This window comes from Trichosurus vulpecula, chromosome 4 (assembly GCF_011100635.1).
Source record: "Trichosurus vulpecula isolate mTriVul1 chromosome 4, mTriVul1.pri, whole genome shotgun sequence".
NCBI lineage: Eukaryota > Metazoa > Chordata > Mammalia > Diprotodontia > Phalangeridae > Trichosurus > Trichosurus vulpecula.
In genome coordinates, this window is record NC_050576.1 from 59,267,914 (window position 1) to 59,294,215 (window position 26,302).

The following is a 26,302-nucleotide window of genomic DNA, read 5'->3' on the forward strand; positions in this document are numbered from 1 at the left end:
CTGAATATATGTCAGGTCACTTCTAATTTGAAAATCCCACAATTCCTATGAAATACTTTTAAAGCATTGCTACGTACAAAGTCCGGTGCTGAGGGAATACAAAGTAGGTTACAATCTACTTAGAAAGGGAAGACTTATGTAAGACAAACTGAAGACAGTAAATGATAAAGGTCAAATGAGTGGTAAGTGAATAAATGCCCTGGAATTTCACAGGAGAGATTGTTTCAGTCTGTGGTAGTCAAAACAGCTTTCCTAAAGGAGGTGACACTTAAGCTGGGCCTTGCAGGGTGAGTGGGGTAGAATTCAGATGGGGCAGAGCAAAGGTTGGCATAGAAATGTGCTCAATTTGGTGAAAGTAATAATTATCAAAGACCGGTTATAGTGGAAGGTGTGAGCAGGAGAGTAGTTGGGGATAAGGTTCAAAAAATGGTTTGGGGCCAGGCTATGGAAAGACTTGAATGTCATGCAAAGGGACTGGTGTTTTTTAGTTTAGCTTTCCGTGATATCTGTGACTGATTCCCTGAGGGTGATGCATAGTGGGAGAGGTATAGCCAGAGAATGAAGACATCCTATGGACTTCTGGGAGGAAGGCCAGAGGGAAGCAGCTAAGAAGGATTTGACATTAGCGGTAAATCTGGGCAAGTGTTCCCAGGATTCCTTATTCCATTACTATAGTGCCCTTTCTGTTATAGCCACTGTGATTAAAGCACAGGGCCCTAAAGCATGGCTGTTATAATGAAGATGGGGATGGATCGAGAAAAGGTGGAGAGGCATTTTCTTTGCCTGTCAGCACCTGAACTAGGTTGGAACCTGTATAATTTCTTAGAAAGTTGCCTAATCTTGCCCATGATCAGGATGTGAATCTAGGTATTCCTTATCCAAGCTCACAACTCTAACCACAACGCCATTCTTCCTTTCTTTTTCCTAATAGTTGGAGTTATCCCAGAGTAGGGTGCCTAAGGATGTAATGGGGTCACTTGAGGGGGGAGGTCATTGAGCAGAGACTGTAGACCTGGTAAGATATTTTAGGGATGGGATTTTTAATCAGGTTCAGTGTTGGATTAGATGAATTCCCTATTGACTCTGAGATTCTGCATTTCTGTTACATGGAGGCAACCAAGATGGTGGCCTCAGGGTTTCTTTCTATGCTACAATCTAGGGTTTCTACTTCTCCTGGTTAATAATATCCCATTGGATCTCCTATACAATCAGGAACCTGGGAAGCCATTTTAGATCTTTAACATCAAACATCATTATGATCTACCAATCAATTGATTTACCAATTACCAGTTGATTTACTAATCAAACCCACTGCCTTCTTCCCCATGCTGTCAGAAAGCCAGATGAGTCACTACACTCTGCCATTAGATAGACTAGGTTCTGGCTAGCAAAGTCAGATCTCTGTATTTCCATTCTCTGAATTCTAGAATTTGATAGCTTATGTCTCCTTAGTCATTTTGAATTAAAATGCTTTTGCTACTTTTCTTTTTTCATTTATTTCCAACCTCTAAGCAGGGGGCAGGAGAAAGACCCTACTAATTTGTCTTTATCTTACTTAAGGTAGATTTTTATGGAAATATTTTGATTTAAAAAGTACAAGGTGTATTCATTCACTCTGAACCGTTGATGCTGAAAAATATATGCATTAATATTAGACTATTAGAGCTGTAAAGAATCTAAGAGATCATTTAACCTAATCTCATTTGATGGGGAATGAGTCTCAGATGAAGACAAGGTCCAGAGAGGTAAAATGATTTGACCAAAGTCACATTGAAATAGCAGAACCAGGACTAGAATCCAGTCCTTCCATCTTTCAGTTTGGTTCCATGGCTTGCTACATCATGAATGCATGCTGCTCAATTATCCAAAAAGGAAAACCATTGGTTGAGACTTTTGTTGAATGCAGAGCATATTGATCTACTGAGAAAATGGAATCTGACTTTAGTTCTTAAGCCCAAGGTTTCAATTCACTGGCATGCTTGCATTTCCCTGTTTGAGCCCTGCACCATGCCCTGGAGCTAGGTAGACATTCTGGGGAGTGCTCCTGCTCAGCTGTCACAGATCCTGCTCAGGGCTCAGCCTCTAAACTTTTCAGTCCTAATAGAGCATCTCTAACTGGGCTCCTGGAGGAAAACTTCCAGTACCTCCACCCAGCAGAGGCTCAAAAATAATTTGGCTAACTAAAGCTGCCTATGCTCCACAATCCAAATTACCAGCAGCAGTAAACAAAAGCCACTCAATGTTCTTGCATTGCAATCTAATGGAGGGTTATATCAAATCAACTCTGCATTTTTAACCACTATTTATACAGACATAATTAGTTTTTATTTGGCTGAATTTAATAGCACATCTGTCTGAAGATGAAAATAAATGATAGGTTTACTTACGACTTGACTGGAACTTGGTGATGTCCTGAGTTCAGAGCCTGCGCTCTCTTTTCTCTAATGTTTGATCCCAAAGTTCCTTATATCAGCCCCAGTCTCCAAACCATGAGTCCAAATTCATTATTTGCTCAGGGTCTGTTGATATGGACACTCAGCCGTTAAAATTTACTTTTGCCTGTATTCAGTGATCAGGTGCGGGTGGGGGGTGGGGGTGGAGAGAAGGAGATTCTTCTCACCAAAAATTTCATCCTTTCCATGTATTAGTGGCTTAAGAAGTATTTATCAAATGAATGAATGAAATATGGCAAGGCTTCCCTCCCATGGGTTCAATCATTGCCTCCAGGCAGATAACACCAAATCTACATATACAGTCCTACTCTGAGCGCTCATCACATATATCTAACTGCCTACCAGATCTTCCTCCTGTAACGTCCCTCCTGCACCTCAAATGCAACCTCTGAAACCAAGCTCATATTCTTTCTCACTAAACCTCTTTCCTCCCAACTTCCTTTTTCTGGTGAGGGCAACTCCATGTTCCCAATGACTCACTTTTGAAACCCCAGGATCATCTTGGATTCCTCCCTCTAATCCATTCCACACATATGACCATTTGTACAGGCTTGTTGATTCTGCCTCTACAACCTCTGTTGATCTGTCCCTCCTCTTCACTCACAAGGTCACCACCCTAGTTTAAGCCCTCATTATCTGGTCTAGTGAAATAACTTTCTAATTGTGCCTTTATCCCTTCAGTCTCTCTCATATTCTCTAGTCTATCCTTCATATAGCTGCAAAAATAACTTAATCATTTCCTTTCCTCCTTATATTCTCCTCCATGCAGAAAAAGTTGTCAGTAACTCCTTATTTATTACTTGGATGCAGACTTCTTAGACTAGTGTACAAGACTCTCTAATTTGGCTCCAACCTACCTTTTTAATCACATTCCATGTTATCTGCTCTTCACACACCTTCTGCTCCAGCCAAACTGGACTACTAACTGTTCCTCAAATATAACCTGCTTTCTCTCGTCTCAGAGAACTTTGGAACTGAAAGGGACCTCATAACTGTCTAGCCAAATCCATACCTGAAAAAGAACCCCCACTATAACAGACCTGCGAGGTGCTCATCCATCCCCTGCATGAAGACCTTTGAGGAAGAGCCCACTATGTCTTGAGGCATGAGCTAGCCCATTCCACCTGTGGACATATGTTATGGAGATATGAAAACCTGTTACAAGGTCATATTGAACTGGTAGGAAGAGGGAGGGATGCTTCAGGGACTCAGAGCCACCCAAATGCAAAGCACAAGAATGGTGACACAAGTGGACAGGCAACAGTAGCACTCTCCTATCTTCTTGCCAAAGTGTCTTGTTATGTGTATTGTTCTGTGCCCTCCCTTCCCCCCTTTCCAGTTCTGGAAAAATAACTAAATCAATACTATCATTGCCCCTGGTCAGGGTGTGGCAAGCAATAACTTTCCAAGCAAAATCACCCTTCTTGTCTATCAATCCCTTCTGTAGATATTGGCTGCCCCCAATCAGAGGTAAGCTCCTCGAAGGCAGTCTATCTGTCAATTTCCAGGGATTAGCTCGATGCTAGGAATATAGTAAGCACTTCACACATGCTGTTCATACATTCATTCATTCTGTAGAATGGGCTAATAGTCTCTTTGATTAGTGTTCAGAAAAACAGGATTTCTAAGGGTCAGAATTTGCTTCCATTCAGCCAACTGGAATGGGTTCAGATTTATCAACCACTAGTCTAATGATCCAGTCACACAACTTACATTTCCCAAGACTTAAGCTGTAGAGATCCTAGCATTCCTCTTTGGCCATGGGTTCTCAAGGGTCAGATAATGCTAGAGAGGAAGATTTAGTGAGCAGGATAGTAGTGGTGAAAAATGAAGGAGAGGAAGAGAAAGCAGATAATATATGTGTGTATACAGGTATGTGTGTGTTTGTGATTCTCTCTATCCCTTCCTTTCTTCTCTCTCTCTCTCTCTCTCTCTCTCTCTCTCTCTCCCCTCCCTTCATTTCTTCATCCTTTACATCCTCTCCCTCCCTCCCTCCCTATCAAATTACTTCTCAAACTTACTTCCCAATAAGAACCTCTACTCCAGCCAGATTGGTCTGCTTATTATATCCTCAACACATGATATATATTCCAGGATCTGTATTTTTTATCATATTTTCCCTTTTTTTCCTATCTGAATCTTACCTATCCCACAAAGCCTATGTTAAGTTTCACCTTCTCCCTGGCTACCTCAGACTATAGGGCTCTCTCTGCTTCTTCTGAATGTCTATAATATTTACTGTCTTTACCACTTAATGGGCATTAACTATAGACTTTCCAGTGTTGCTAATTATCTATTTATTGTTTCTCCAGTTAGGCTATAAGTTTTTGAGGGCAAGGAATATGCTTAATATTTCTTCATATCCCACCGCGTTGCCTGGAAACCTGTGTTTCATATGGGAAATACTCCGTAAATACTTGTAGATTGATGGATTGAGAGGTTATTAAGGAAATCTGAATGTGGTACATGAGGGTAGGGGGAACTTGGAGAAAACTGACAGGAGCTTTAAGAGATGCCATCCAGCTTCCAAGGGAGCCTTGCCAAGACATCCTTGGCAGAAGAAAAATGGGAGTCTTTTCACTGTAAGGGCTGAGACATAAGGGATGTTAGTACCGTACACGGCTTGTAGTAGCTCATCCCCTGGCTCTCCTTATTTGTATTTCTTCTGATCTTTGGTCATAAGTTTGATGGCCATCACTGGGCAAACCCCTCTTGAGGGATCAAGACTGCCTGGAGACAGACAGTTTTAAAGCTAAGGGTGAAACAGAACTTCATGATCACTTTCTTGTCTAGTTTTAGCATGTGAGCATCGTGATCTGATACCAGGGACCAATACAGAGACCTATGATCTCCGACAATAAAGGCACAAGAGGAAAGAGGGTCAGATCTTAACACTAGGCATCATAGAGCTTCACTCTGCTCTGCTCCTAGATTCACTTGGCCATTATGCCCAAACTTACACCCTTCATTACCTCACTCTGTGCTCATCTCCATTGTGCGAGCTTTTCTGATCCAAGGTAGACCTCCCTCACTATCTGACTGGCCTAAAAACCCTAGCAGAAGTACTGATACCATCTATCAAAAGCCACTTGATTCACTTATTTCCAGTAGTCTTAATGGTATAGAATCAGGCAGCCAGGTGACAAAGTGGATAGAGAGTCAGGCCTGAAATCAGGATGGCTCATCTTTCTAGTTCAAATCTGGCCTCAGATACTTATGAGCTGTGTGGCCCTGGGCAAGTCACTTGACCTTGTTGACCTCAGTTTCCTCATCTGTAAAATGAGTTGGATACCCCAAAAGGGGTCACGAAGAGTTGGACATTACTGAAAAAATGACCTAACAACTAATGCTATAGAAGCATCAGATTGAGAAGCTCCTGCAAGGTACACAAGATTCCATCAATGCCCTTCTCCATATAGTTGCCCTCCAGCACTCCATCGTCCCTTCCATGTGACACACTGGTGTCATGATTCCTGACCCTCTCTATTTTTTCACTGATAATGGAAGTGAAGGTAAAGATCCAGGGGTGTGCTAGAGTCAGCTTGATTTGGCGCATGAGAGCTGGTTGTTAAATTTTCTGCATTTATACTTCACAAATCAGTAAATGCTGCAAATCAAGGACTTGACTTACAATTTTGTTGATTGTCTAGACTTGAGAAAATGATGGAGGAAATGTTAATAATGTAGTTTCCTTCCCACTGAGAGTCAGTTAAACAATTTGGCACCAACATCCCCCTGGAAAGATCTCTAGGGGAGACAGGGCACAACAAGTTCCAGACAATTTTTTTATAATTATGAGTATGAGGTGGTGAAGTATAGTGCACAGAAATCTGGGCTCAGAATCAAGAAGGCCTGAGTCCAAATCATTCCTCTGACAACCAGAAGCTCTATGACCCTGGGCAAGTCACTTAATCTTCAGGACTTATATGCAAAGTGAAAGAAAGGTAGGTAGAGGGAAATCTTACACCAAGAGTTCCTGATGTTAATGAAATCACAAATCTTTCATGTATTCTGGTATTGTTGGGTGCAATTGGCCAGCTGTGCTGAGGAAACATCTGGAGGGCAGGTTTCCACCACCTGGGTTCCCAAGCTTCCTTCAAGTCTGGGCTAAAATCCTGTCTTCTAGGAGAAGCTTTTCCCAATTCCCTCTTATTGCTAGTTCCTTTCCTCTATTTATCCCCAATTTATCCCACACTTATCTTTGTACAGGGTTGTTTTTATATTGTCTCCCCCGTTGAATTGTGAATTTTTTGAGAGCAAGGACTCTTGACTCTATTTGTGTCCCCAGCACTTAGCACAGTGCCTAGCATATTGCAGACCCTTAATAAATTGTTTTTTTAAGTTCACTGATACTTTCCTGAGGCTGTGACTAGATCACAGCTAGAAACAAGTTATGGCTGGCCTTATGGTTATTTCCTTCCCTAGCTGGCAAGAGCTCCCATCCCTTTACTAGTAACCAGCCTGGTCCCCACCAAATTCCATTCAAGTAGGGAGGAAAATAGGAAGAAGGAAGTGAATAAGATTCATGAAAACAGGGATGTGGGGCAGGAGGAAGGCAGATGCAGAGAAACAGATGGGATGACGCTTGGGATGGGGGGGAGTGGTCTATCCACATAGACTTAAAAAATAGTTTATTGTTTTCATTATCTTTTTTATTTGTGATTTTCACATCCCACATTTTACCGCCTACTAGGCAGGGTAGCAGATGTGGGGACTTACCAACAGTGGCAGAACAAAGACATCAAAATCCAGTAACCTACTGTATAAGATGCTTAGGTGACCAGGGAAATATGTAAAAGAGTTGTTCATGATTTTAGTGCTGTGTGTAGAAAGGAAGTCTGTTTGCTCTTTGCTTAAGTGGAACAGAAGGAAGGAAGAAATGCAAAATACCCATGGAACATACATTTTAAAATATCCCTGGAGCTTCTCTGTTTGTCCCTGGCCCTTCCTATAACCAATGATTAATTTGTAATTGTGACTCTTACATGCTTGACCATAGGATGAGACACAGCTTGTTGCAGTGGATGGAGAACTGGCCTTGGAGTCAGAAAGAGGTTCAAATCCCACTTCTGACACACAACCTGCATGTCCTTGGGCAAGGCTTTTTACTTCTCCCTAACTCCCTAAGACCAGGAGTCCGAGGAGAGGCTGGCCTCCATTAGCAGAGAGAACTTCCCCCTGAAAGGAAGGAGCTACAAATAGCCAAGAAATTGCATTTACGGTCAATCCAGTGGCTACAGGCAAGAGGACTCTTTGGAACTTAAGATCTGTGTGTTCTCCCCAAGGTAGATTGCAACCTCTCCAAAGGTTAATAGAAGATCTTTGAGTGTCATTGAGGCCTAGAGAGTTATCACTTTGTAGCCAAGCTCTTGACCAAGTCTGAGCTCATCCTGGGACAACAACCATATAGGCTGTCACCTGGGCAGAATCAAAACTATTGCAGCTGAGTAGAACATGCCAGAAGTAGCTATATACTGTTTGAAAATGCAGGGTAGCGTCTATGCCACAATGAGCATTATGTAATATAAATTTGTGGTTTTCACAAACTAACCTATCAGCTCCATTGTTTCATTCTTTTTTCCTCTCTTAGCCAAAAGCCCAAGATCCTCCACTGCATCCCAGGCCATTGCCAGTCATTGTGACTTATGTTTTGCTACTGAACTTTGAGGACTCTGGAGGAGAGAGTGAGGGTGATGACTTTGTGCAGCTCTGTCTCACTTAAATGCAATTCACATGCAAGTCAAGACACCACCCTTGTGATGCCATTTGTCCTCTGAGAATGAAGGATCATCATCATCACCACCACCACCAACAGCAACAACAACAAAACAAGCACCCAAAGAAATATTCTCACTTCTAAGGATGTATTTGTTTTAATGGATGCCATACACTAAAGCAATCACTATTTTAGAACTTAAGAACTACTTACTCCATGAAGCCTTGTTGAGATATATTTCCGTATTATTTTTGACATCATTGGTCTAAAGGTGTTCAATATTTAAATTTTGATATGAATTTGTTACCTGCTCATCACCTGAGTTCAATTCATTCATTCATTTAGGGTTCCTAATCTGGGGTTTAAAAAAATAATTTGATGTTTAAATTATGTTAAAATATGTAAAAACATCTTGATGACTATACTTCAATATAATTGGTTTCCTTTGTAATTTCATGTATTCTATTTTATGCATTTTTAAACATTTTATTTTGTTTTTAATTCATGGAATAAAGCAAGCATTTCCATAACAAAGTGTAATAAAAATGATTACACATGAAACTGCAAATCTGCTATGTGAAACTTGCTATTCCTTTTGAATATACAACAAGATTATCATGTAAGTTTCTTTTTTTTCTCCTCTTTTTCTCCTTTTTTTCTTCCCTCCTCCCTGCCCTAGAGATGGGCACCATTAGACAAAAATAGGTGTGTGTGTGTTTACATACATACATATGCAAAATTATTCTATACATATTTCTACTTATCAGTTTTTCCTCTGGATGCAGATGGCATCTTTCTTCATATGTCCTTTATAGTTAATTTGGGAATTTATAATTTTTAAAATAACTTATTCCCTCAAAGTCATTCTTAAAATAATATTGCTTTTATTGCATTTTAAAAGTGTATTTGAGAAGGGGTCCATAGACTTCACCAGACTGCCAGAGGGATCCAGGACATAAAAAGGCTCAGAACTCTTGCATTCATTCATTCAGTTGTCAAATGTTAACTAAATACCTATCACATATGAGGTTCTGTGCTGGGCAGTGCCATGCCCAGGGCTTGGGTAGGGTAGGGTAGGGTGATATTGGGAATTGACACAAAGATGTACAAAATATAGTCCCTATCCTCAAGGATTTTAATGTTCAGAGAGGAAGATGAAACAAGTTTACAAATAATAGGAACACAAGACAATACAATGAAAAACATTCATGAAATACTTTGAGAGATCAAAGCATGTCCTTCTTTGGCACTCCAGGGAAAACTGACATAGAGAAAACAATACTACCTAATGTCATCCTAAGGTTCTGGCCATGTTGATGGGTTGCCTGCTGTATTTACTGCTTCAGGAGTTAGTTAAGCCATCAGCCAGACTACACAGTCAAACTACTCTTGACCAATTTATGCTGTTGACTAAGTAGGTAGGGCAGTGAAATGGAAAGAGGGTTGGAATTGTAGTCAGTAGAGACAAAAGTTCAAGTCCCACGTCTGCTTTTTAACAGTTCTGTGACCTAGTGAATCTTTCTTAGTCAAACCCAAACTAGAGTATTGCCTTCAATTCTTCATACCATGATCTTAGGAAGGACATTGACAAGATCAAGAGTGTGTGTAGGGGGGCAACTAGGATGGGGAAGAGCCTCAAGTCCATGTCACATGAGGATAAGGAAACTGATATTTAGACCAGAGACGAGAAGACCAAGGGAGAACATGAGAATTGTCTTCAATAACTGGAAGGGCTGTTGTGTGGAAAAGGGAATATGTTTTGTTATTTCCTGTTTGGCCTCATAGGAACCATGCAAATAGGGAAATTTAAGTTTGATGTCAGGAAAAAAAAATTCCTATCTAAAAGTGGAATGAACAGCTTCAAGAGGTCCTGAGCTCCCTCTCAGTAGACCTTGTTAAGCTAAGGCTGGAACACTATTTGTTGAGGAAGCTGAAGAGGTGATTCTTGCCTAAGTATGGGTAGGACTAGATGGCCATTGAAAGTCCTTTAAACTCTGAAATTCAAAGACAAGTCACTGGACCTCTCTGAGCCTTAGTTTCTTCATTTGTAAAATGGAGTTAATACCAGAATTGTTGTGGGGATGAGATTATGTATAAAAATGCTACCAGACTTTTTTATTGTATTGGTGTCATATGAATACGGCCTAAGAACCCAGGGCTGAGCACAGTGCCAGACATAACAGAAACTTAACTGGTGCTTGATGGATTTGAATTTATTGCTGATAATGATGAAATAGAACAGAAGTCCCCTGAGTCTCTTGGGACCGTTCTATTATGTAGGCATGCCTCCCTTCAGAATTTTCAGCTTGAATTGTAAAGCTTAGGGCCTTTGCTTTATTAAGAAATCTATTTCATCACTTGGGTATAAACTTTACTTCAGGTGAGACAGTATGATATCAAATCCTTTTAGGACCTAGCAGTTCCACTGTTTCATTCTTCCCACCACTCCACCCCCACCCTTAGCCAAAGAAATATTCTCACTTCCAAAGATGCATTTCTGTTAGTGCATGCCATACATTTATGGCTAAAACTATCACTATTTTAGACCTCAAGAATGACTTACTCCATGAAGGCTTATCTGACTACTTCAGCCTACCTTGGTCCCATGTCTTCCTAAAAATCTACCCTTTTGATGTATTGTCTTCCTCCATTAGAATATAATCTCCCTGAGGGCATGGACTGTCTTTCCTTTTACATATACTGTATTCTCAGTCCTTAGCACAGTGCTTCACACATGGCAAGAGTTTAATAAACACATGATTTTTCATCTGTCTATCTACCTACCTACCAGTCTCACATCTATCTCCTCTATCTCTCTCTTTCTCCCTCCCTCCCTCTCTCTCTCTCTTTCTCCCTCCCTCCTTCCCTCCCTCTCTCTCCCTCCCTCTCTCTCTCTCTCACATCTATCTACCTCTCCACCACCCTTGAAGGCACGACCATGAAGCTTAATAGTTTCAGTGAATAGAATGCTAGGCTTGGAGTTAGAAAGATTTATAATGAAATCCCCCAGACACTTACGTCCTTGGGCAGGTGACTTAACCTCTTTCAGCCTCAGTTATCTTATCTGTAAAATGAGGGGGTTGGATTCAGCTTTTAAGATCTTTCTCTTAACTTTAAATCTCTGATTCTATGACCAGTCTCTAATTGTTTTATGTGCATAATCGTGTTCCCAATTATAATGTACTGTTAGCACCTGGAAGGCAGGTGCAGAACAGGAATCACAGAATCATGGTTCATGCCTAGTCTGAAGATGACTTGGGGGCATGGTAGCTGTCTTTAAGTATTTAAAGGGCTGTCATATGGAACAGGGGCAAATAGAGGATTGTTCTAGAAGAGGGATTCCTTTTAGATGATGAGATCTGCCAGTTGCTCTTGTTTGCTGAGGACACTATAATGATTCAATCAGAGCTCACAAAACTTCAGAGTCTCCTTAATGAGATCCATAATCACTCCAAAGAGTTTGGACTAACTAGCCACAAAGGTGGGGGAGCGAAAGTGGAATAAATATGTTTATTATTCAACTGTACATAATATATACAGTTGGTTGGATAGACATCATTTAAAGCTGGTACATCGCTACATACGTCCTGGATAGATGCTATAGAGTCTCTATGGTCCAAGTTTTACAGAATAAATCCTTTTATTCAGGGGATCTGTTCTGTGAAGTTTAGACTCAGTCAAAGGGCCACACTTGAGGACTTAGAAGACAAGCCACATGTGGCTTGAGGTCGCAGGTTCCCCACCCCTGCTAGACAATGGCTAAGGGATGGAGTCTTGAATTGAGTAGGAGGAAGACAACATTTAATCCTGCCTATCTGAATTTTATCAACTGAGAAAACTTCCCAGTTCTGATCCCAAAAACAAGGTGTTGCCATACTGGCAAAGGTATCAAGTATTGGTCATATGGGCAGCCTAGCAAGCTCTGCCCTTGACATTTTCACCAACTGATCTTATCCTTGGATCTCTGGCTCAGGAGCTGCTTCACCAAAGTATGTTGTCATGTCCCACTTGTCATGTCACTACAGGATGGGGCATAAGATTTAGAGAGTAGGGTCTTAGAGCTCATCTAACCCTTTCCTTTTACAGAAGAGGAAAATGAGATGTAAGGAAGGAAACTCACACAGCTAGCAAATAGCAGTTAGAGCTTCAAGGAGCATCTTTTGACTTTGGACTCTATATTCTTTTCATTATGCCAAAGTGTTTGAGAGACAGTAGGGAGCCCTGAAGGGTGTCTAAGTAAAAGATCAAATGATCTTAGTTGTGTATTAGTAAGCTTATTAGGGATTTGTGTGGAGAATGAATTGAAGAAGGCATAACGTGGAGGCAGTAAGACTATTTGGGAGGCCGAATGTGTGAAAAGAGATGAGGTTCTGAATAATGGGAATGAAGAGGAGGGCAGGTCACAAGAGATGTCAAGGTATTTAGAGCAGGGAGGGTGATGGTGGCAGGTACAAACAATGGGACCTAGTAACTGAGTGGTTATAAGAAGTGAAGGAGTGTAATCATTCTTTGCACCTCTCCCCAATCAAATGGGAAACTCAGGCAAGATTGCTTGTCCCCATCATGGGATGAACGCTTTAACACGTTTCTTTAGATTTCATTTGAAAGTTTACAGTATTCCATTTGATCACTGTAATCTATGGGGTGGAAAGAGAATACTTGCTCCAAGGATTGAAGCTCTCAGGGGCAACACTGTATCTGGAAACTTCAGAAGAATACTCTCCTTTCCCCATTGGAGGAGAGCTGATCTTGTGCATAAGCATAGGCATAAACTTAACTAGAGATGGGAATTATTTTATGTTAGGTTTATGCAGTTGTTTAATAGATTCAAATCTTTGCTCTCAGTATATGGGAGAGTCAACAAGCCAGAGGGGAGATGGAGAAAGTGCAGTCCTGTTGCACAATGTGGGAGCCAACTGAGCCAGTTATAACAACATTCAAACATCATAGCCTGGCACTCCTCAGTCAGTGAGGTGCCAAATCCAGATGCTAAGTAGGAAAAAAGTATGAGTTCATTAGCAGTTATTCAAAAGTCAGGGGGTTTCACAGAGGGCCAACTGGAAAGATAGGAAAGGGTCAAGAAAATAGCACAAGGGAAGAAGGGGTGGGGAAATGATGATTCGTTTCACACAAAGATTAGCTCAAGGCAGCATCATTAGAGGACAGGAGATCTGACACTTGTCCTCTGTGTTCTCCATTTGAAAGTGGGGACTTTGCCTAAAACTCACCCCATAGGCCAAGATCAAATAAAGAGCTGGTGACTGAAGAATTTTGAGTTCTAATTCTGGCTCTGCCCTCAAGTGTCATGGTGACATCAGCTATATCCTGACATCTTCCCAACCTCAGTTTCTTTATTGGTAAGTAAGAGTAATGATGATAATGATGATGATGATAATGTTGGACTTATCCAGGGTAAGCAGTATGAAATAACTAATTTGAGGGGGGGGGTTGAAAAAAACTTGATCAAAGAAGATGAGCTGTGGGAAAAGACTATGAAGAGAAACTTTGCTTCCAATCACTCTTGTTATGGCTAGAACAAAGAGATGGAAGGAAAATAGAGAGTCTCAAGAGTCACCTATTTGATTTGAGGGATCTTTCCTTCCTTGATAGTCCAGTTTGGGATCCTGTAGTAGAGCAGCATGGCTTCTTTGATGTAATCTCACTGTTGGCCCATCATGATCTGCTCTCCCAGCTGGAGCTGAGACAAGAGGGGGCCGTTGATATCCCCACTGCAAACTACTGGGAGCCAAGTCTGTGTTGATTCCCAATGATAGTCTTTCCATATTTATGAAGAGGTTAGTTTCACTGGATCCATGGAAGCCTGTTTTTTTCAAAAAGGGAATGATATTCAGAGCTCTGAAATGAGAACCTGAGAAATCCTTTCTTTTAAGGGAGAGTTCTTATCAAAACAATGTCTTCAAGTCTTACTTAGCAACACTTCAAGTACAGTTGGTTTGAGTTACTATTGTAAAATTTAAGATATATGTCTTTAAAGATGGATAGAGACTAGACCTGTAGTTCAGTCATTTCTGGCTCTTCATGACCTCATTTGGGGTTTTCTTGGCAAAGATGATTTACCATTTCCTTGTCTAGTTCATTTTACAGAGGAATGAAGGCAAATAGGGTTAAGTGACTTGCCCAGTATCTGACTGCAGATTTGAACTCAGATTAATCCTGTTAACCTGATGTCAGACACTATTCTATATGCTAGGGATACAAAAAAAGGCAAAACCACTCTCTCCGCCCTCAAGTAGTTCATGGTGTAATGGGGAGACAAAGTTAATAACTAGGTATGTATAAGGTCTATTCACAGCCAGGATGTGTCAAAGGGAAGAGTTGAGCTTACCACTTTCCTGGCTCCAAGTCTATCTGTTTCTCCATTACACCATTGTATCTTTGTCACATTTTTAAAAGTCTTATAATACACCATCTTACATTCTAAGGATACTTTACAGTTTATAAAACATTTCCACATCTGTCATCTCATTTGATCTTCACAGAGAGACTAAGGCATGGACAGGGAAGTTTATTGCCATTAGAGACAAAGAAAGTGAGGTTCAGAGAGATGAAGCCACTTGTCTAACTTGTCTAACATCTCACAGCTGGTTGGTTGGTTTATTGATTCCAACTCTAACACCGTGATCTTATGACACTCATAATCCAAAATCGCGACATTTTCCTCTTGCTATACATGATACTGTCCTTTGGATATAAAGATGACAAAGGTCACTGGCTGCCTTTAGGGCCCATGCTTTGACTCTGAGCCAGGGACAGCACAATGAAAAGCCAAAATGCATCAAGTTTAGATCTGGTCCTTTCTTTTTTTGTTGTTGTTCAGTTGTTCAGACATGATGGTAGTTCATTGGTTAATTATGTTTAACTCGTATTTAGCAAGTGTATTACAAGCAGTTTGCTCAACTCTTCTTCACTGAGAGCTAGGTCCTGAGAAATTCTTCAGAAAGTTGTCTGGCTGCTCTTGGCCCCCCACTCTTTTTTGTTGTTGTTCTGTTGTTTTTTTTTAGTTGAGTCTGACTCTCTATGACCCCATTCATGGTTTTCTTGGCAAAGATATTGGAGGGGATTGCCATTTCCTTTTCCATCTCATTTTACTTATGAGGAAACAGAGGCAAACAGGGTTAAGTGACTTGCCCAGAGTCACACAGCTAGTAAGTATGTGAGGCCAGATTTGAACTCAGGAAAGTGAGTCTTCCTGACTCCATGCTGAGCTTTCTATCTACTATACCGCCTAGCTGCCCCCCCCCTGCTCAGGATTGCGAAGCAACAAGTTTATGTCCTAGGACAAGTCCCTAGAAAGTTTCTATGTTGTGACTATACATGTATAGCCCATAATGAATTGCTTGCTTTCTCAATGTGGGGGGTGGGAAGAAGAGAGAGAACTTGGAACTCAAAATTCTAAAAATGAATGTTAAAAATTGTTTTTACATGTAACTTGGGAAAAATAAAATACTAAATAAAAATTTTAAAAAAGTTTCTATGTTTGATACATGGGAGGGGATAAAGGAAATTTCTAATAGTTGAGATATTGCAAACAAGGCCAGGTACTCAGCCTGAATCCTTGATAGGTTAATGGTGACACTGACAGGTCCTGCTAGCCTGGAAAGAACCCTGGATTTGGAAGCAGAAAGCCTAACTTTGAACCCTAACTGCTATTTACTTACTATGTATGTGAAGAAATAGCCTGGTATAATAGAGACCTGGCAGTCAGAAAGATCAGGGTTCAAATTCCACCTCTGACATTTATTGTATGACTATAGACAGACAGCGTGTGTCCCAGGAAATTCCGTAGGACTTTAGGTAGTAGATTATAGATGTTGCTCATTACTGAACCTACATGCATGTAAAGACTTCCCACACTGGTATTTCCATTCATGAAAAGCACAGATCCTGTGTCTTCACATATCTGCATGACCTTGGGGCAAGATATTCAAATTTCCAGGTCCTAGTTTTCTCATTTAGTAAGACTTGATGATCTTTAAGGTCCATTCTGGTTCTAATATCTACAGTTCCATGATCTTAAACAGACTTCTTACTAAATGAGAGGGAGTGTGGTGCAGTGGGAATGAGTGAAATCTCCCACTAGAATGTAAGCTTCTTGAGGAGTGGAACTATGTGGGTTTTTTTAATCCTTAGTACATCATAGTAGGCATTTAATAAATACTTGTATTCAATGAGAGAATTCCCTCCATCCCTATTTTACAGTGTTGGGTTTTGTTTTTTTCTGGAAAAAGGGAAAAAAAAGAATGGGGGGGGGGCAAGAGTAGCCAGGCAACTTTCTGAATAATTGCTCAGGACCCAGCTCTTGGTGAGGAAGGGTTGACCAGACCGCTTGTAATACACTTGCTAAACATGAGTTAGACATAATTAGCTAATGAACTACCGTCATCTCTTAATTATCTGCACCAATGGAGGAGAACATTGGTGTGGATAATAAAAAACCAGGGCTAACTACGCCCAGCTTGGCAGAGGTCAAAGCCTTGCTCCTCAATGCACGGGTTTCTGTTGCTCATGTTGGTTTGTCAGCTGTGGGGTGTACAGATGCCACCCACACCAATCATACACACACAAATAACACCAGGATTTCCTGTATGGGCAGAGCCCCAATTTGTCCAATGGATACCTTCCTGAAAATTGAGTATAAATGGAAATTTTATTAAGTAAATTATTTGCCCATTAACTTGAACGATTATCTTAGAGATTTTTTGGCTTTATTTCTGATTTCTAGTTGGCAGTGACTCCTGAGTCTTTAGCTTTAAGAGGGCTTGATGCAATATGCTCAACAAGTGAAGGTCTTCTAGGTTTGAAGACCTCCACTGGAGGAGAATTCCCTAACTCCTGATCCTGCCCATTATGTATTCCTCTAATTGTTTGGAAGTTTTCCTTCTTTATTTTTCTACGGAATCACACTAACCATTTGTGTTCTATCAGTCAATCAACAAACATTTCTTGAGTTTTTCCTATGTGTCAGGCTCTGTGCTAAGGACTAGGGATACAAGAAAAGGATCTCAAGAAATGTATGTAGAAATATCAAGGAACATGGAAGGTAATTTGAAAAGGGGAAGGCATTAGCAATTGGAAAGATTCTGGAAAGGCTTCCTGGAAAAGAAGGGATTTCAGCTGAGTCATGAAGGTAACTAAAAGGCGGCAGTGAAGGCATTCCAGGCATGAAGGGCAGTCACTGTGAAGGCACAGAGATGGAAGACTGAGTATCATATTCAAGAAACCCAAGTGGGCCAAGGTTGCTGGATAGGGGGAGTGAGAGAGAGAGAGAGAGAGAGAGAGAGAGAGAGAGAGAGAGAGAGAGAGAGAGAGAGAATGAGTGTGTGTACGTGTGAGGGGGGGAGTAAATATAAGAAGACTACATTAAAAGGGTCATCATTCCATCATTCCCAGTACCAAAAAAAATCATTTTTCTAGGAAAAGAAACAGAAAAAAATAAGAGGAATAATTTAGGTTTCTTACTGTTACCTGAAGGTGAACTCCAAACTACCCAACCCCTATGCAAAAATATAAACAAAAGAAAAAGGTAAAGGAAGAGATAGAAATACTGGGTTTAGAGTAGATGACATGGCTTACTCTACCATCCAGTTCCTGTGTGACTTGGGCCAAGTCACTTAACCTTTGTGTGCTTATTTTCCTCAAATGTGAAATGAGGAGGTGATACTAGATTGTCTCTAAGGCTTCTCCCAGGCCTATATCTCTGATCCAGTGATCCCATCATAGCTTCAAATATCACTTTTTGTTGTCTTTCACATTCATAGCTTCTTCTGGGCATTCATGCTGCTGACACAGAACCCCAAACAATAGTCTGAACTGTCTCAGAACATGATGGTCTCCTTCCTGCTTGAGTTCTTCAGGATGGCCACTTGTCAGGGATGATGTAGGAGGGAATGGGTTAGGTTAGACCAGGTGGCCTTTGATGTTCCTTCCAGCTCTGAGATTCTGTGAGTCATTTCTGATGGTATTCTATGTAGCTGATTATTAGCAAGATGGCTGATGGGAAATGTAGTTTTTCACAGTTTGAAGGAGGGATCATGGATGGCAGAAGCCATATGGGACAAAAGAGGTTTGGGAATTTTTGCTCTCTGCGTGCAAGTAAAGGGCTGAGGGAGCATGTGCACCAATGGTAAGCCAGTGGCAAGAAAGGCAGTTGCTACCCCAAACTAAATATAGCAATAGACAATTAGAGTCTTGTCTGGCTCAATAGTCCAGTGCAGAATATGTCATTCATCTGGATATGCCTGCTTGCCTGTGGGACGTGGTGAAATCATCCTTTTCACTCTCCCTCTCTGCGATAGTTCACCACTGTTTGGCCAAATGGCATTGCTACCCTCAAGAATTTATGTTGTTTAGTCATTTTTCAGTTGTTCTACTCTTCATGTTTACTTGGCAAAGATATTAGAGTGGTTTGCCATTTGCTTCTCCAGCTCATTTTACAGATGAAGAAATACAAGCAAACAGGGTTAGTGGACTTTCCAAGGGTCACACACAGCGAGTAAGTGTGGGAGACCAGATTTGAACTCAAGAAGATGAGTCTTCCTGATTCCTGTAAAAGTACTTTTACAAGGGGTTTTGTCTTCAGATAAAGATAACCTGATTTTTGCTGCAATTTGAGCAAGTGTTTCCTCTACTGAAGGGACCATGCAAGGGAGGGAATGCTGAGAGGGAACTAACATCATTTGCTGTAGACTTAATCGTGAGCTTGTATTAAGGTCTTTGACTCACTGCACAAAGAGAGGTTTCAGCCGGAATTTCATTCTTCAGGTCTTACTGGTCCTCTTAAGCCAAAGTTTCTAAGCTCCTTGGAGGCAGGAATGGTTCTTTGTTTTGTCTTTCTATACTCAATGCCCAAGACAGTGCCTTAAATCAACAAGTCAAGTAGCATTTATTAAGCACCTACTATGTGTCAGGCACTGTGTTTGGCATTGAAGTAGAGTTATTCTCAACAAGTTAAAAGTGTTTGTTGAATTGAACTGAACTTCTGTAGAACATTACACTATCAGATCATACATATCCTTTCTCTGAACCATTTGGGAATCTGCATTCTTCAAATCTAGGCAGGGGTGTGTTGGATCTAGTTCAAAAGAGCTTGCAATAGCCCATTGTTAAATTTTTAGTATTAACACTGTGACACCTAAGAAAATTGGCAAACACTACAAATTAGGGTCTGATTTATTGTTTTTTTGATTCTCTAGGCTTAATCAGGTAATGCAGAAAATGCTAATAAGGAAGATAAGTTAAAAGTGTGTTAGGAGCACATTTTCCCCCCAGAGAGCCAGTTGTTAAACATTTGCCAGAATACTCCTAACGATGGCATATGTTAGACCATACTTGGCTTTTCTCTCCTCTTTCACACACTGCTTGATAGAGCGGTCACTTGCCCCGCAGATCCCATCATTTATATTTCAGCAATAAACACTTCCTTTTGTGGTTAGAATCAGGTCCAAATAAGCATTTCCCCTCATCTTTTCCTCCACCTTTTGAAGAATGAAAATCATCATTAAGGCAAGTCAAAAATTTATCAGCTGTGCTACTTTTGGATTTTGGCCAAAAGCCGGAGGCCCTAGACATGCTTGGCACAGTCTGAATGAGCTATTTCTGCACTCTCACTCTGCTTCTTCCCATTCATCCATGCCTGCCCCCAGCCTGGAATGCCTTCTCTCCACACCTCCACCTCGTGAAAATCGTTTCTCCCTTTGAGGTCCAAACTCAGCTACTGCCTCCTCCATGAAACTTTCCCTCACACTCCCTCTCTCATGATGAAAATCATCTGGCCTGCATCATATTTTCTAAGAATACGTTTTCTGGGTTTTTACCCTTATCATATTATGAATCATAGTGATTTGTAACACATACTCTATCTCTGTCTCCACCCCCATTAGATCATAAACTCTTTGAAGGCAAGGACTCTGTTGGTTTTCATCTTTGCACATAGTACAGTGTCTTACCCATAGTAGGGCATTTAATATTTGTGGAATTGAATTGTCTGACATTTAAATTTGGAAAAGTATGGTATTCCTTGGTCAATAAGTCAGTCAATAAGCATTTATTAAGTGCTAACTTTGTGCTAAACCCTGGCCTCAGACACTTACTAGCAGTGTGACCATCAGCAAGTCACTTATTCCTATTTGCCTCAGTTCCTCATCTGTAAAATGAGCTGGAGAAGGGAATGGCACACCATTCTAGTATACAAACTGGCTCCTGGACCCCACTGAGTTTGGGTAAGGTTGACATCAACAAGTGGTATGTGAGAGTTTGCCTAGTAAAATCCATCATCATCATCACCATCACCACCACCACCACCATCATCACCACCACTACCACCACCACCACCATCACCACCACCACCACCACCACCATCACCACCACCACCACTACCACCACCATCTATTATTAATTACCAACCTACCTGTGCATGATACTGTATAAGGAATTTAACCTCGGGGTTGATATAACAATGATGGCATTTGTATATCCCTTTGTGTTCCCAAAGAAATTTGCCTGCCAAACACTAATGGGCTCTTTTTCGCTATTCACAGGATAGCAGAATTTTGAGCTGAAAGAGACTTCAGAGGTCATCTAAGTGAAACCTCTCATTTTACAAAGAAGGAAAGAGGATCTCAAAGAGTTCAAATGTCACACCGAATATAACAAGACTAGAATATAAGCTCTTTGAAGGAAGGGATTTTTTGCTTTATCTATGTATCTCCCAGCGTCTAGCACAGTAGCTTGCACATAGTAGGTGCTTAATACCTGAATTAGATTGAACCCAGGCTAGTAAGTAACAGAGACAGAATTTGATTTAGGTTTTCTCATTCCAAATCCATAGCTTTTTACCTGCTCTGCCTTCTGAGGTACAGTTTCTTAAAGATACTGGATTTCTTACTCTCTTACTGCCTTCAGATAATGGCCAGTAAAAAATACTGTCTCCTTCTATGTACAAGGGTCTTGGGCAATGGAATTGTAGGCATTGCAGGATGTATACCAGGACTGAGAGAGCTAGACAGTGGTACAGAATTTATAGGTTTCAGAGGTCAAGAACCTAGGACAGACAGATGGGAGAATCAACAATACCAGGAGATATTGGCAATCAGTGAGATTAGGGGATTTTTAGAGCTCAGGTAGTCTTGTTCCTTCATTTTATAGATAAGGAAACTGAGTCACAGGAAAGGAAAGTAATACCATACTGCAAGGTAAATCTGATACCCAGGTAAGGTTCTGGCTTAGACTAGTGATTTTCATATAATTCCTCCCAGAAACCAGAAAGCCTGAACCCACAGGCACAGGAAATGAGTGAGTGCACCTGGTGAAAAGACACAATAGGGGTAAGACACTTTATCATAGGTTGAAAGCCTCAACAGACCTTTAAAGACGATCGAGTCTAACCCCTTTTTTGATTAGATGAGGAAAATGAGGCACCTAGAGCTTTAGTGACTTGTACAGGATCACACAGCCAGTGTGATGACTTGTTGACCTTTGGGGATTGGGTTTTGGTTTGGTATTATCCCCTACAGGTAGTTAAGAAGAGAATCTAAGCCTCACAATATTTGCCCCAGTAGCTGGGGCCCAGGTCACTGTAGTTTCTCTCCACAGAATTCCCTATAATTCACTCCCCCTACCACTTCAGGAAGACAGGAGGAAAAGGGAACTGTATCTGGTGAGTAAGTGATGAATGTCAGGATAGAATCAGAGATTACTCCTTGGGACAGAGATCTCTGACATCTAAAACCTCGCCATGGTGGATGGAGAATTCTGCAGGAGGGCCTTTAATAAGCAGTTCTGATTAGATGAGCTTATAGGTTACTATTTTCAGGGCTGACATTCGGCCAGCAGACAGTGGGAGGAGAATGACTCCTGAGAGGAAATGGCAGTTAGATCGAGTAAATGCAAAAAGCAGAAAAAATAAAGTGTCCCACCTGGAAACAAAATCACCTGAAAAACACACAGCAAACCACACATCTTTCTGCAAAGCCCAAATGGCCACCCTCTTTAGAGAATAGCTTCTGGATTATAGGCTAGGACAAACAAACACGATCATCTAAATAGTACAACCACGAGTTTTTAACGTTGAATAATACCATATACTAATGGAGAGCCTCAGTCCTAACTGCCCACATTCCCAGAAGACTACTTTATTCACTATTGCTCTGGTTCATGGAAAGATCCCAAGTTCATGTTTCTAGGTTTCTTTAATCTTTTATCTTTCTATGATTAAATCCACTCATTCCAGTATTTATTAAATGCCTACTGTGTGCAAGGCATTGTGCTCTAATGAAGCTAAGATCACAGATTCTGCCCCTGTACCAGTCAGGTGGTTTAATTCTGTTCTGCCAATGGAGTTTGCCCCACTAACTCTGGGCCAATATTTGTCACCGTAGGCTGCCTAAAAGAATGTGCTGGGTATGCTGGGACATCCTCCTTTATGAGCATCACCAACCTTATCTTCCCTTGAGGGGAAGTAATCCATACAGAAGCAGCTGGTACACACTGTCCTCAGGGATGTCTATGTCGGTGCCACCCATAGTTACAAGGGGAATTGGGAGGGAGAACAGATGAATCAGCGAACTCATCATCAAATACACAAAGGATCTGTGAGAAATAGCTTGAGAAAATCTTGGTGTGGGAACTCCCTCTCCCAGCACAAATTGAACCCTATCCATGATTTAGTAGATAAGTCCTATTATAAATCTATGATCTATGAGGCCATTCTTTTTTATTTTTTGGAGTGGGGAAGGCAAAGCAATTGGGGTTAAGTGACTTGCCCAAGGTCACATGGCTAATAAGTATCAAGCCTCTGAGGTCAGGTTTGAACTCAGGTCCTCCTGACTCCAGGGCCAGTGCTCTATTCACTGCGCCACCCAGCTGCCCCTATGAAGCCATTCTTGATTCCTCCCAGGTGCAAATACCTGGGGAGTTTCCTGAGGCAAATGAGGTTAAGTGACTTGTCCAAGGTCATGCTGCACAATTAATAAATGTCAGAGACAGTATTTGAAGCCAGGGCTTTCTCACTCTAAGCAAGCACTTATCCATCACATCAAACTGCCTTTCCCTTTCCTACCCATTATCAATCCTGGAGAAACAAACACATGAAAAAGTCAAAAGCTTGTCTTTTTGATGGCAGGTCAGTACAAGGATGTTTTCATTTAAAGGACATTCCACTCCATTATAGAGCTTTCTTATTCTTTTCAACTAAAGGGAGAAGAGTATGATTAATAGAATGGGTAAGTAAAACATAAGGTTTATAATAAAGGGCACTGGAGCCTGCTTAGTGTATTGCTGTAAGTAACATATGGTTCAGAGAAAAGAATGAACAAGAGAATCTGGTGGTCATAGTGTGCAACGGAATGGATGATGTTCAGACTGCCCCTGTGATTTTCCCAAAGTACAAGGACTTCCCTTTCCAGTGACCTCCACTGACTCACTATTCCCCTCAGGATCAAATAGAAACCCCTCCATCTGACATTTAAAGCCTTTCATGACCTGGTCCCTTCTTAACTCTCTAGTTTTCTTATGCTTTCTACCCTCTTTATAATCCAGAGGCTCTGGTCTCTGTATTGTTCCTGACAATCTCTGTCCTGTATTCTATGACTATGCCCCCCATACCTGGAATGTTCTCCTTCTTCCCCTCCCCTTCTTATCTTCCCTGGCTTACGTCAAGACTCACTTTAAGTCCCATCTTCCCCAGGAAATCTTTTGTGGTCTTTCTTCCCTCCTTCTCTCTCCCCTCTTCCCCTCCATGCTCCTCCCCTCCCTCTCCTTCTCCCAGTGTTTTCCCTCTGAAGGGAAGTCGATGAAATGCTTGCTTGGAGTTAGCAAGTCCTGGTTTCAAATCTTGCCTCCAACACTTATGAGTTGTACCGCATGACCTTGGACAAGTCACCTAAACTCCATGTGCCTTCCATTTACATTGTATATATCTTGTATGTGCATAGCGGCTTGCATGTTGTTTCTCCCATTAGAACGTGAACTCCTTGAGAGGACTAGGTTTTTGAAAGTTTTAAATTGTTCTTGGTGTTGTTATCTCTAGCACTTAGCACAGCGTCTGGCACATATTGCTGTTTAGTTGTTTCAGTTGTAGCTGACTCTCTGTGACCCCATTTGGGGTTTTCTTGGCAAAGACACTGGACTGGTTTGCCATTTCCTTCTCTAGCTCATTTGACAGATGAAGAAACTGAGGCAAACAGGGTTAAGTGATTTGCCCAGGATTACACAAGGTGAGGCCAGATTTGTGCTCAGGAAGAGGAGTTTTCCTGACTTCAGAGCTGGTACTCTATGTACCTGGCTCCCTAGCTGCCCAGTCTGGCACATAGTACTTGCTTAATAAACACTTGCTAACTTGGCTATACTTATTTGTTAAAAGAGGTAGATTTTGGGGAGGGTATTAATTGGTAGATAGTAATAGAGATTTTAAAGGAGGCATCAATAAAACTTTCTTAAAATGCTCCAAAGAAAACAAAAGTAGTTTAAAAAAAGAAACATAAAAAGAACGTTTTTTACTACCCTATTAAATTTAACATATGCTTTAAAATGGTACATAATGGAAGTTCTCAGTTTTATATACAATCTTCTTTTTTTCCTTTGTATTCTGAATTTTATTATTGACTGCTAAATTTATAATAAAAAGAAAAATCTTAAGGTAGCCTTTACTCAAAGCTCTTCCCTCTCTAATACATCCTCCACAAAGCAATAAAACAGATATTCCTCAACCACAGCTCTCATCAAGTCCTAGCCTTGCTAAACTCCAACGGCCTCCCCATTAACTCCACAACCAAGTATACAATCATCTGTTTGACACTGGAAGACTCCTTCTACTTGGCCCCTTCCAACCTTTACAGTCTTCTTATACTTCACTCCCCTCAATGCATTTTACAATCCACTGACACTGACTTTGTTGCTCTTCTTCACATACAACATTCCATTAGATTGTAAGCTCCTTGAGGGCAAGGACTGTCTTTTGCCTCTTTTTGTATCCCCAGCACTTAGCACAGTGACTGGCACATAACAGGCATTTGATAAGTGCTTCTTGATTGATTGGTTTTATATATCCCTTTCTTTGCAGTCTTTTAACCAACTTCCTATCCAGGTCAAGGTATTTTTTTAATCGCAGATAATATGAATTAAGTTTAGAAAAGTCGTATGTGATAGGACATAAAGTATTTTCTTAAAACCGGAACATAGCACCCTTAGCTCCCTGTCTTCTTTTGCTAATTTCACAATTTTCTCTCTCAGTGGAAGCAGCCATGTCTATCGGGCTTGATCTCTTCTGTTTAAATTCTTGTGGTGCATCTCTCTGATGGTCCCATGATCCTTTATTCATTTTCAATTTTCAAAAGTTATTCCATTGATTTATGAGGGATTAGCTTTCTTATTTTTTGCATGTTTATTGAAATCTCGCTCACGACTGTAGTTCCTGTATATGTGGATACATAACAATAACACACACACACAAGGTTAGCATGAGCCAAGATCAGGGATCCCTTGTAGAAAGTCCTGTATATTTTCTCCCTTTGCTTTTTGTCTTCATTTGTCCCTTTAAGGGAAAAATAAAACTGTCAGTCCTTTCAGAACAACAATATTTAATTCAGTTGGAAAAAAGATTAAATTTGAGCCATGAAGGGACCCTTGCTCCACCAGACCCTTTTACAAGTATCCTTGAGCTGAGATCCAGAGCCTCATACACTGTGATTTCAGAGAAGAGAGTGAGAAGAAAGCTCAGAAAAGACTCTGTATGTAAAAGGTAAGTCCATCAACTTCACTGAAAAGTGAACAGGCAGTCCCTCCACTCATAAGCATCACAGATTCCAGGGTAAAGAATCCTACCAAGGAATAAGTAAGGCCTTTTCCACCACGTGAACACCCATCTTGTAATGGTGCTTGAATTATTTGGGGGGCTTGTGCAACAGGGAGCACAAATGTCAGTGGAAGTCCCACCTTCTGCATGAAGTCTTCTTGGTCTGACTTAATCTCAGTGCCTTCCCTCTGAGATGATCTCCACTTTATCCAGTATATGTCTTGTTTGTACCTAGTTGTCATCTCCCTCATTAGACTGTGAACTCCTTGAGGGAAGGGTCTATTTCTCTCTCTCCATCTACTATCTGTTTCTGTCACCTATTTG

At 41.0% G+C, this 26,302-nt stretch overlaps 1 protein-coding gene across 1 annotated transcript in view; it reads right to left on the reverse strand.

The window, feature by feature from the left end:
* Window positions 1–26,302, reverse strand: part of FAM78B (family with sequence similarity 78 member B) — a 118,451-nt gene that overhangs the window by 13,508 nt on the left and 78,641 nt on the right. The window lies entirely within an intron of this gene.